This window comes from Lactuca serriola, chromosome 9 (assembly GCF_051521515.1).
Source record: "Lactuca serriola cultivar US96UC23 chromosome 9, Lser_US96UC23_V15, whole genome shotgun sequence".
NCBI lineage: Eukaryota > Viridiplantae > Streptophyta > Magnoliopsida > Asterales > Asteraceae > Lactuca > Lactuca serriola.
The window spans coordinates 30,856,199-30,866,900 of NC_136416.1; positions in this window are offsets into that span (position 1 = coordinate 30,856,199).

The following is a 10,702-nucleotide window of genomic DNA, read 5'->3' on the forward strand; positions in this document are numbered from 1 at the left end:
AAATCCTTTTATAAAAATGGTTTTTCTTTTGAAAATATCTATACCAATTCCTTAGTTTGAGTTTAGACACACCCGAAAGTGTGCCCGAATCCCTCAAACCAAGGCTTTGATACCAGCTTGTAACATCTCAAAAATACAGCTCATAAAATTTCATTTTAAAACTTATAGTAATACCATAAATCATCCATCATCATCAAGAAAATCAAATCCATGCATCTCAAAAAATCATGTCAAATACTGTATCGAAATCATATGAGTAAATATCAGAGTCTAAAACAATCCCAGGCTGAAACTGTGGTGTGTGCCATGCGATCATCCTGAGCCCTTCCCTTTGCTAGTGGAAGTACCTGAAACCAAAACTGAAAACTGTAAGCACGATGCTTAGTCAGTCTCCCCAAAATACCACATACCATACACACATAACATGCAACTAAGAGATACGGGCCCTACACACACTCTTGGAGATATGGGGCCCGCACTCACTCTGCTAACTGGGAGATACAGGCCCCGCCCACATTCTGCAGACTCTGAGATACGGGCTTCGCCTACACTCAGCTACTTCGAGGTACGAGACCCACCCACACTCGAATACTATGATATACGGGTCCCGCCCACACTCAGCTGCTATGAGGTATGGGCCCCGCCCACACCCAACTTCTAAATAAACATACAAGTATCACACAAACAACAAGTATAACTAAAACTATCAATCAGACATATATCCATAATCTAACTAAGCTATGAGATACGGGCCTCACCCACACTCCGCTACTATGAGATTCGGGTCTCGCCCACGCTCAACTACTAACATGTCATGCTACGGGCCGGCCTTGGTGCCTTAGACTCGTTCCTACTGAAGGAAACTCACTTCACAGGACCGACTGCTGAAAACTCAAGCGAGGAATCCCTGACTACTGCTCCGACAACTCGCCAACTATCAATTCCATAATAACACTTAATTAAAATCTAATAATCCTTCTTAGGGTAAAATGACCATTTTACCCCTAGTCAAAGTCAACGTCAATGTCAAAGTCAAAGTCAAGGTCAACTCTCAGTCAACCCAACTCATCGAGTTATCTCCCAACTCGACGAGTCCCTGTAATGCTCAAGCTTGTGGTCAACTGAGTCAACTCGTCGAGTCCCTTCACATACTCGTCGAGTTCTTCCTATCATAATAATTGGGACAACTCGCTTAAACTCGTCGAGTCCTTCCCTGGACTCGCCGAGTTCCCCTATCTGATTGAGCCATCCCAATGGATTAAGCTCCTACCTTTTAGATCTATGCTCCAAACCTCATCTACATACTGGGAATACACTCTTAAGGGTAAAGCTTCCAACTTTACCCGTCCTTAGTCCTTCTTAATAGGTTTAACCCAAACCCTAACTTCTCTAAGATGTAAATCTTGGTCTACAAACCATAACACCCTAAACCAAGACACAATATACTAGATCTAGGCTTTTAACACCTATTGAACACATAAAGTCCTGAGCTTCCATTCCATTCATGGTCTTTTAGGGCTAAAAAGGCCATATACTTGCTTAGAAGCTTGCATGGGGCTTCCATCGTCATAAAGTTTGCACCTTTATGCCATGGAACCCTTCCTAGACCCCAGATTTGAGATATAAGTCACTTGGGACGTCCCAATCCCAAGGACCAAGGTTCTTGAACCAAAACCTTCATAAAATGGAAGAAAATAGATCTAAAAGAAGAATGATCAATTTAGAGACTTGATTACCAAAAAATGTAGCAAATGGAATATAGTTCCTGGATCTACTTCTTCCCTCTTGAGCCTTCTATCTTCTTCTTCTTCTTCTTCTTCTTCTTCTACAAGCTTCAAAAGGCATAAATAACACTCAAAATGGCAAGAAATAGCTCAAGATCACTCAAGTTGGATTAAGGTTTGGAGGTGATAGAGGTTGGGGTGGAGGCCAGATATGATGCTTAAATAGGGTGCAAGCCCTAAAGATTAGGCTTTCATCCAGCATGTCCTATTCGCCGAGTCAAGACCCTGACTTGTCGAGTATCTTACTTAAAACCCGCGCATATACTACCTTCTACTCGACGAGTTAAGGCCACCAACTCGTCGAGTAGCCCTTCTAAGATGCATAAATAATTAAGTTAAATACAGACCTGGAAACCAAGTGTTATATATATATATATATATATATATATATATATATATATATATATATATATAGAGAGAGAGAGAGAGAGAGGGGTAAGTTCAATTGAGAAAATAAAAAAGGTCGAGAATGGGGGAATCATTCTCAACCAATCATTTATCTAATATGTACACCTTAAAAAAATGTGCATGTCATTTTTCATTAAGGGTATCTTTGTAAATTAGCCAGTTTTTTATATTGAACTTACATGTTCGTTGTTATCAGTTTCCGATTTGATGATATCTTTAGCTCGTTTAAATCGGATATGAGGAATTCATTATTAAGATTCTTTTCTTTATATAACCCAATAGCAATTTTTTTTCATTAATCGTGAAGTTTCGCATCTGTGTTTCAGTTTTCTTCTTCGTATTCAGTTTCCAATTTGATCAGGTATGTATATCCTTTGAATCAAATATATATCGGAGTTCATTATCAAGATTATTGCTTTATATAATTTATTTGGAATTACACGTATTATTTTCATTTTTGCTGAAGTTTCGAATATGTATTGGAGTTGTTTCATCGGATTTTTGCTATGTAGTTTGAGATTTTTATTTCAATCGGAGCTGATTTAATTTTCAATCGGATAGAGGTAAGTTCAATTGAGAAAATAAAAAGGATTGAGAATGGGAATCATTATTAGTCATTCATTTATTTTTGCCGCAAAAGCCTTCATCATACCAGCATAAATGGGAAAGGAATAGACATGTGTTTCCAACAAAACATGTTTCCTTAAACTTTGTTAATCATTACCTTAATATATGCAAAAATATAGTTTTTTTTTTAATTTTTAAGAAGCTATTTTTATCGAAAAATGATTTTAGATATACCAAAATTCATGATTTTTTATTCTCTACAAACAGACATCCATATTGATATAGTTTTAAGCTAAAATATTTTTTTCAGCTATCGTTATTCATATTGAATAAAAATACATCAAGTTTTTACTACAGTATATTCGTTATTCAATTATGAATAAAAAGTATGATTAATATTTTTTACAATTTAAGTATCATTCATATATAAATATAGCATATAATAAACATAGTATATTCGTATTTAAATATCAGACGATACATTCACTTGTGAATATTACATAATATATTCTCTTGTGAATATTAGATGATATATTCACTTATGAATATTATATGATATTTTCATATGTGAATATTACATAGTATTACATGGTATATCACATGTGAATATTACATAGTATATTCACTTGTGAATATTAGATGATATATATTTACTTATGAATATTACACAGTATATTCACATATGAATATTACAAGGTGTTTTCATAAATATATATAACTTTTATATGTTATTTACATATGAATAACATTCGGACTTGCATATTTGTTTTGTGTTTTAATAATCATATACTCATTCAGGTGAGAAAACATATTCATATGTAAATATAACGTGATAATTTAGTTTATGAATTTCATCAAACAGCTGGAGTGCATACAAGTTAACTTTTTTTAAAAATGTTAAAAACATGATACTTTGACTATTTAAATCTTACAAAATAGTAGATTGATAGAGAATTATATGAAATTTTTCAAAAAAAAAAAAAACAAAACGATTTGATCTTTCTATAACCTTAATTTTGAAGTTTTATTTGATGATCGATGTTGAATGAATGATATGAAGTGGATTTTTTTTTGTTGATTATCGATGACATTGATCTAATGACGCTGAGAGTATAATTTATCATAAATGTTGAAGATCTGATCGTATTCAAGCAGAACTGAAGGTTGAATTAAAAGAACCAAAAACGAATTTTTCTTGTCAACTTTTAAATAGTGTTGATAAATGTGTTATTGACGAAGATCGATGATTGATTAACATTGGATGACGTTGATGATGGTTTAATTGAAGAAATATGGATGATTGTTGAAGGTTGGAGAAGAAATTTGGGTGATGAACGATCCATTAGGAATGTGTTTGAATTGTTATCTAATTCTCTACAGTTACGTATTTGAGATTGAAAGTTATTATCATATTTACAAGTTTGTCACTATGTCTTTTTATGCTTAGATTAAATGATTGGCCGAGAATAATTTCCGCATTCTTAATTTTTTTTTCTCAATGGAACCCTCCTATATATATATATATATATATATATATATATATATATATATATATATATATATATATATATATATATATATATATATATATATATATATATAACGATTATTAAATGCAATATAGGTTATCTTAGAATTTAAATTTGTCAAATAGTATTTAACTAAAATTGGAAAGTAAAAATGTTTTTAATATTAAAATTTCAATCATGTCCAGCTCTTAGAGGTATGAAGAGTTATCCTTCTAACGTTTATCACATTTCCATGTGTGTTTTGGTCTTACAAGAGAGATCAACCGTCGTTATCCGATAGCTAGTAGAACAGATTATTTTTTATCACTAGAAGTTTTGTGATTTAAAATATTAAAAGAAATACCTTTTTTAGTTACATATTGAGCATTCAGCATAGTTATAATATTGGTTTTATTTGGCGAAAACAATACAAATACAATTATTTGATTACTAGGTAATAAGTTAATTAAAAGAATTTTGGTAATGAATTTATAAAATTTAATATACAATATTAATTTGAAAAAGTAAAATGTAAAAAAAACATATTTAATTACTTATGGTTATTTGCTTTAACCAAAATAATAAAAAATTAACCAAAATCAAATTAAATTAACTGGAAACCAAATAACTCAAACATTATTCAGTTCGTTTTGATTATTCGGTATCGGTTTTTTTGTCACGGTTATAATATACTTGAGTTTTCCTTAAAATATTATTCAATATAACCCCAATATCAACAATTTTAGGAGCAGTTTTGGAATATTAAAAACCGACTTAACATGTTCCAGGATCGGTTCCAATATTATATGGTCGTAGGTTTCAATTTTAATAGGCCTATGTGCAAAAAAATAACCAAAAACCATAGACAAAATTATAAATTTTAACATATTTTAACCATATATTTGTTTTACTGCGCACCACGCGAGTAGCGTAGCAAGAAGCCCCAAATCCTTGATTTTGCCAGGAAAGACTGCACTGAATACGCCTAATATCATACATACTTATAAAACTAGCATTTTTCCTTGAACCTCATGCATTTGAAACCTCCTATTTTAATGAATATCACTCAAAAGTCTCTTAATATTGATTAACAGTTCAAAGGTTTTATAACTTATATAATATATTTAATATACAATTAATGGATACTCTACTATAAAAATGTCAATCTTTTTTCAGTAGACACACAAATAAAAATCACACAAATAAGTCACAATGAAAACAAGTTTAAAGTTTTTTTTTGTATAGGTTTGAGGGCTTTGAACAATTTTTCTAGCCATGTTATTATGTTGAAGTTTATAATTTGTAAGTTTGTAATATATATATATATATATATATATATATATATATATATATTGTATTTTCTTGATTTAAGTATTTTTTTTTAAGAATATCATTGTATGTTGTGGTTGAAATTTTAATGTAATTAGATTAGATTCATGTTATCGATCATATGTTATGGAAGGTGATATATATATATATATATATATATATATATATATATATATATTAGTGTAAAAATATTATCTCAAAGTTAATGTCAATAACATAACCATTTTAAACATATATTTTTCAATATTTTAACAATATATTTATAATCTTCGTCGGGCAACGCGCGCGAATTCGTCTATTATCTTATAATAAATTTTTTTTTTCTAAGCATCACATTGATTTTAATCTCCTTTGTCTTATTATATTCTTAAATTACTATTTTTCTAAGCAGCACATTGATTTGAAATTCATTTCTCTTTTCATATTCTGAAATGACTTTTCAAATGTCTTCTAAGTAATTGATTTATCATTAAACACCAAACATGCTATATAAACTCTTACATGTAAGCAGAATGTCATAAGAAAATAAAATGAAAAAATTCCAATAAGTACAATTCTTTTAGAACGTATTAGCAATGATGGAGTCCCTGAAAAAGGTCTACAAGTCAAGGTTTGGGATGAATGTATCATTTTTTACTCATAGTTTGATCGTGTTATATTGTTTATTTTTTTTCCAGTGGTGGTATGCAATTCGAGTTGTGGTTTGCAATTTTCGACGTTACATGTAAAAACATCATCATTAGCCTATTTGTTTTTATCTCTTCGTTTTTGTTATGAACATTTCAATATGCTTTGTTTTTTCTTAGATTTTTGTTTCCTTTTATATTTACATTTGTACATGTATAAAAGGTTGTTTGAACCATATATTGTAATTGATTAAAGCAATACATGTTAAATATATTGATATACTCCATAATTTGTATCATAAAAGTTAATTTCAAGTCCATCAATCATCATATAGCAAGTTGTATAAATCTTATATGAAATGACCTAAAATCAGAAGTTTACAAGTTTAACAAAGTTTTTTTCATAATTAGTTTAAGGTTATTAATAATTTTTTTTTTGATACGACAAATCTAATCTACTCCTAAGCTAACAACACATATTCCACCAAAATCCACGACGGGACTTGAACCCTTGACCTCATAGAGGGAAGGCATCACCTGATACCGCTGGGCTATTATGCCTTAAAAGGCAGCAAACATGCCATAATTAGAGTTTATATATCAACTTCGTATAAATATAATAATTTATAAATTTATAATAACGATAACGATATATATATATATATATATATATATATATATATATATATATATATATATATATATATATATATATATATATATAATTCTATTATGCACAACGCGAGAAATTTACTTAAATCAAATTCATTTTAAATTTACACAACAACAAACGAGTTTTCTAATTTTTGTATACTTATGATTTCAAATATAAAGTTATTAATTACAACAACTCAATTGTTTTTGTAACTTATAGTTAGTAATTGGTAGTGACTTTTTATTTTCCTCTCATTTATATACATTGTATCCGTATTATTAATATATAAAGTAAGTTTTCTCACAACAAATCACGTGTTTTTTATATATTTTTTATTAAAATATAAGAGTTGAAAAAAAGAGTGTTTTGCCGCATCATGATTATTACCATGCATATTTTTCTTAGAACAATAAGTATTCTTTCATAATTAGTTTAATGTTATTAATATTTTTTTGTTGTACGCCTTAAAGGCATCAAACATGCTATAATGAGTTTTTATATCGGCTTCGTATAAATATAATTATTTCAAAGTTCAAAATAGCGATATGATTATTTTAATAGCGTGTATGTATGTATGTGTGTGTTTCTCTCTCTCTCTCTCTCTCTATATATATATATATATATATATATATATATATATATATATATATATATATATATATATATATATTCTATTCCGCCCAATGTGAGAAATTTACTTAAATCAAATTCATTTGAAATTCTCACAACAACAAAAGAGTTTTCTAATTTTTGTATACTTATGATTTCTAATATAAAGTTATTAATCACTACAACTCAAAAGTTTTTGTAACTTATGGTTACTAATTGCTAGTAACTTTTTATTTTCTTCTCATTTATATACATTGTATCCGTATTAGTAATATATATATATATATATATATATATATATATATATATATATATATATAAGTTTTATCACAAACAATCATGTGTTTTAAGATATTTACGACTAAAATATAAAGAGTTGAAAAAAAATGTTTTGCCGCATCATGGTTATGCAGATTTTTCTTGGAACAATAATATATATATATATATATATATATATATATATATAATATGTGTCTTCTATATATTTTTTGTATGATTTATCAGCATTTAATAAAGTTTTTTTTTTGTTATAAATGTTATAGTAGACATTATAGTGTTTTTATGTTATTAAAAGTTGTAGTATTTATGTTTTTCATATATTTGTTATTCATTAAATAGATAAATTAACATACAATTTATATACAATTTACAAACCTTAAAATGGTCAATAAAATCACCAAATATTTATTTTTATACTATTTGTTATTCGTTATATATATATATATATATATATATATATATATATATATATATATATATATATATATATATATATATGTTTTATATACACTTACTAACATTGTTTTTTCATTTGTAAATTTTAAATCACAATTTATAGAATTAGGAGAATGATTAAATAATTATGTGGATGTGTGTGTTTGTCGTTAAAAAAACTTTATAAATATATTCTTGCGCAACACGTGGGGATTCGTCTAGTAATATATATAAAATATTGCTCAAATGCACTAGGGACACGTCCTAAGGTCTATACCTCTCTTGCATAAGACACACACTAATATAACAAAAGTTAAAATGGGGTGTGGGGGGAGGGGAGGGGGGGGGGGGAGGGATCTTTGTTGATTATTAAACTACATTGGACATAAATTTGTAAAAGAAAAAATGCAACTAAAATACGAGAGTAAAATTCAGAAAGTAAAAGTAATTTCATTTTCACGGTGACTCTCCTAATCATGCAAACAACCTAAAACACGATTATTGAATTGTGTACTGTTTAAACTGGTACATAAAATTATTAATAAGCACTAACAATTTTCTTTTACTAAAATGTTTAACCAAATCAAGCTTTTTGAATTAAACCTTACTTTTTACCGAATTAACCAAATAAGGTAATTGATTTAGAAAAGTAACATTAGACACAGTGTAAAATTCCCAGTAAAGTCCAATACTTCCCACAAGCTTGAAAGGATAAAGACTTTTTTGATCAGTTTATTTTAGAGTTAATCTTAACAGTTTACTTTAGAGTTAATCCTAACAGAACCAATCTTATATTCGTTACTTTTATTGATTCATAAAGACAATTACGGATCTAGATAAATCAGATAACCGAAATGATTCAATAATAATTAATGTGGCCAACAGAACCTGAATCAAAATCAAACGTTCAATTAAGCATAAAACTGATCAAACTAAACAGTAAACACAATCAAAAGTAGTGCCTAATGATTACTTGCATGAAGAGTCGAGTTGTTTGTGAAACTGGAATATAAGGTTTTTAGCCTGACATGGCTAAAAATGATTATAAGAAGTAGAAACAGAACCTAATTGATAAATCCTACTAACGAATATAAAAATCGAATCATGTTCTTCAGATCTTCTTTAGGCACTCAAATACCTCTAAAAATCGTCTCTAGTCGTCTGGAATCGCTCCTGGTTGAATGTTAGGGTTGTATGAATGTTAAGAAGGCTTATTTATACGTCCAAATATAACGTGCGAAAAATTTGATCGAATTTCTCCAGGCATAATCGAATTAGGTATTTACTGATTTTCTTGAATTTCTGGACCTCAATACATTTATTCGATCAAAATTTTGCATAATTCGATCGGATTTTTTTTTCTTTTCTTTACTTAGACTGAAAACGAGATGATGATACTTCGAAACATTTATTCGATCGAATTTTTGTATAATTCGATCGATTTTTTTGTAATTTGATCAAAACGTCTTTTTTTCTTGATAAAAGTAGCTTCCAAGCATTTCTCAGCATCATTCACAAGTTCCAAGCTCCAATTTGGCTCCAATGTTGCATCAAATGCATCCTCAATGTGTTGTATTCTCAATCCTTGCTAATTTTCCCTGAAAATCATAACAAAAGTGAGTAGTGCGAGCATTACGTGAAAATAATGAGAAACATGCAATTTATAATAAAACAAGGGGAATAGTTAGCATTTCATAAAAAGATACTGACATAAACATGCTAATAAATACATACAAAAGTTCATCTAACAAACCTCCCCAAGCTTAAACCATACTAGTCCTCGAGTAAGGAAATGATAGGTATACAAATAGATATGAGGAAAAAAGGGTAGTGAGGGAATAACCTAGACGAAACTAACAACCTAAAAGGGAAACCTAACTATCAAGATCAATAGAAAATTAAATATGGTATAAAACATGCATGCAAAAACATAACAAAATGAAAATTAAACAACGATATGGAAAAAAAAATAAACAACCTTAATTCTTTTCTCTTTATATATATATATATATATATATATATATATATATATATATATATATATATATATATATACACGATCGGACTCTACACCAAGGAAGCTCCAATGAAATCACTACCTAGACGACCATCCTGATACCTTCCATATATCATAGACTCCCAAAGTCAGGAAGACTCACGACTGTGTAACCCAATAGATTGGCCATAGCTTTTTTCTAAACTTTATATCTTAGATAGCCTTGAAAGAAACCATAACACAATTTAGAATCTCATGTCCTCAAGACTAGATAATTAAAAACGAGAATCGACGAATCCTTAAGAACCCGACACAACCAAATCAACTTTCGCCGAAGCAGTGGGCCAACCCCTATAGAAGCCTAGCTTCATGCTTTCACTTTTTCGAGAATGAAAAATATTATACCTGTAACATTCATTATTCATGTAATCTTCAATCCTGACCCAAAGTGGAATTTTATTGCAATTTGTTCCCTTGGCTCATTAAATGAGAATGTGAGTTTGAGT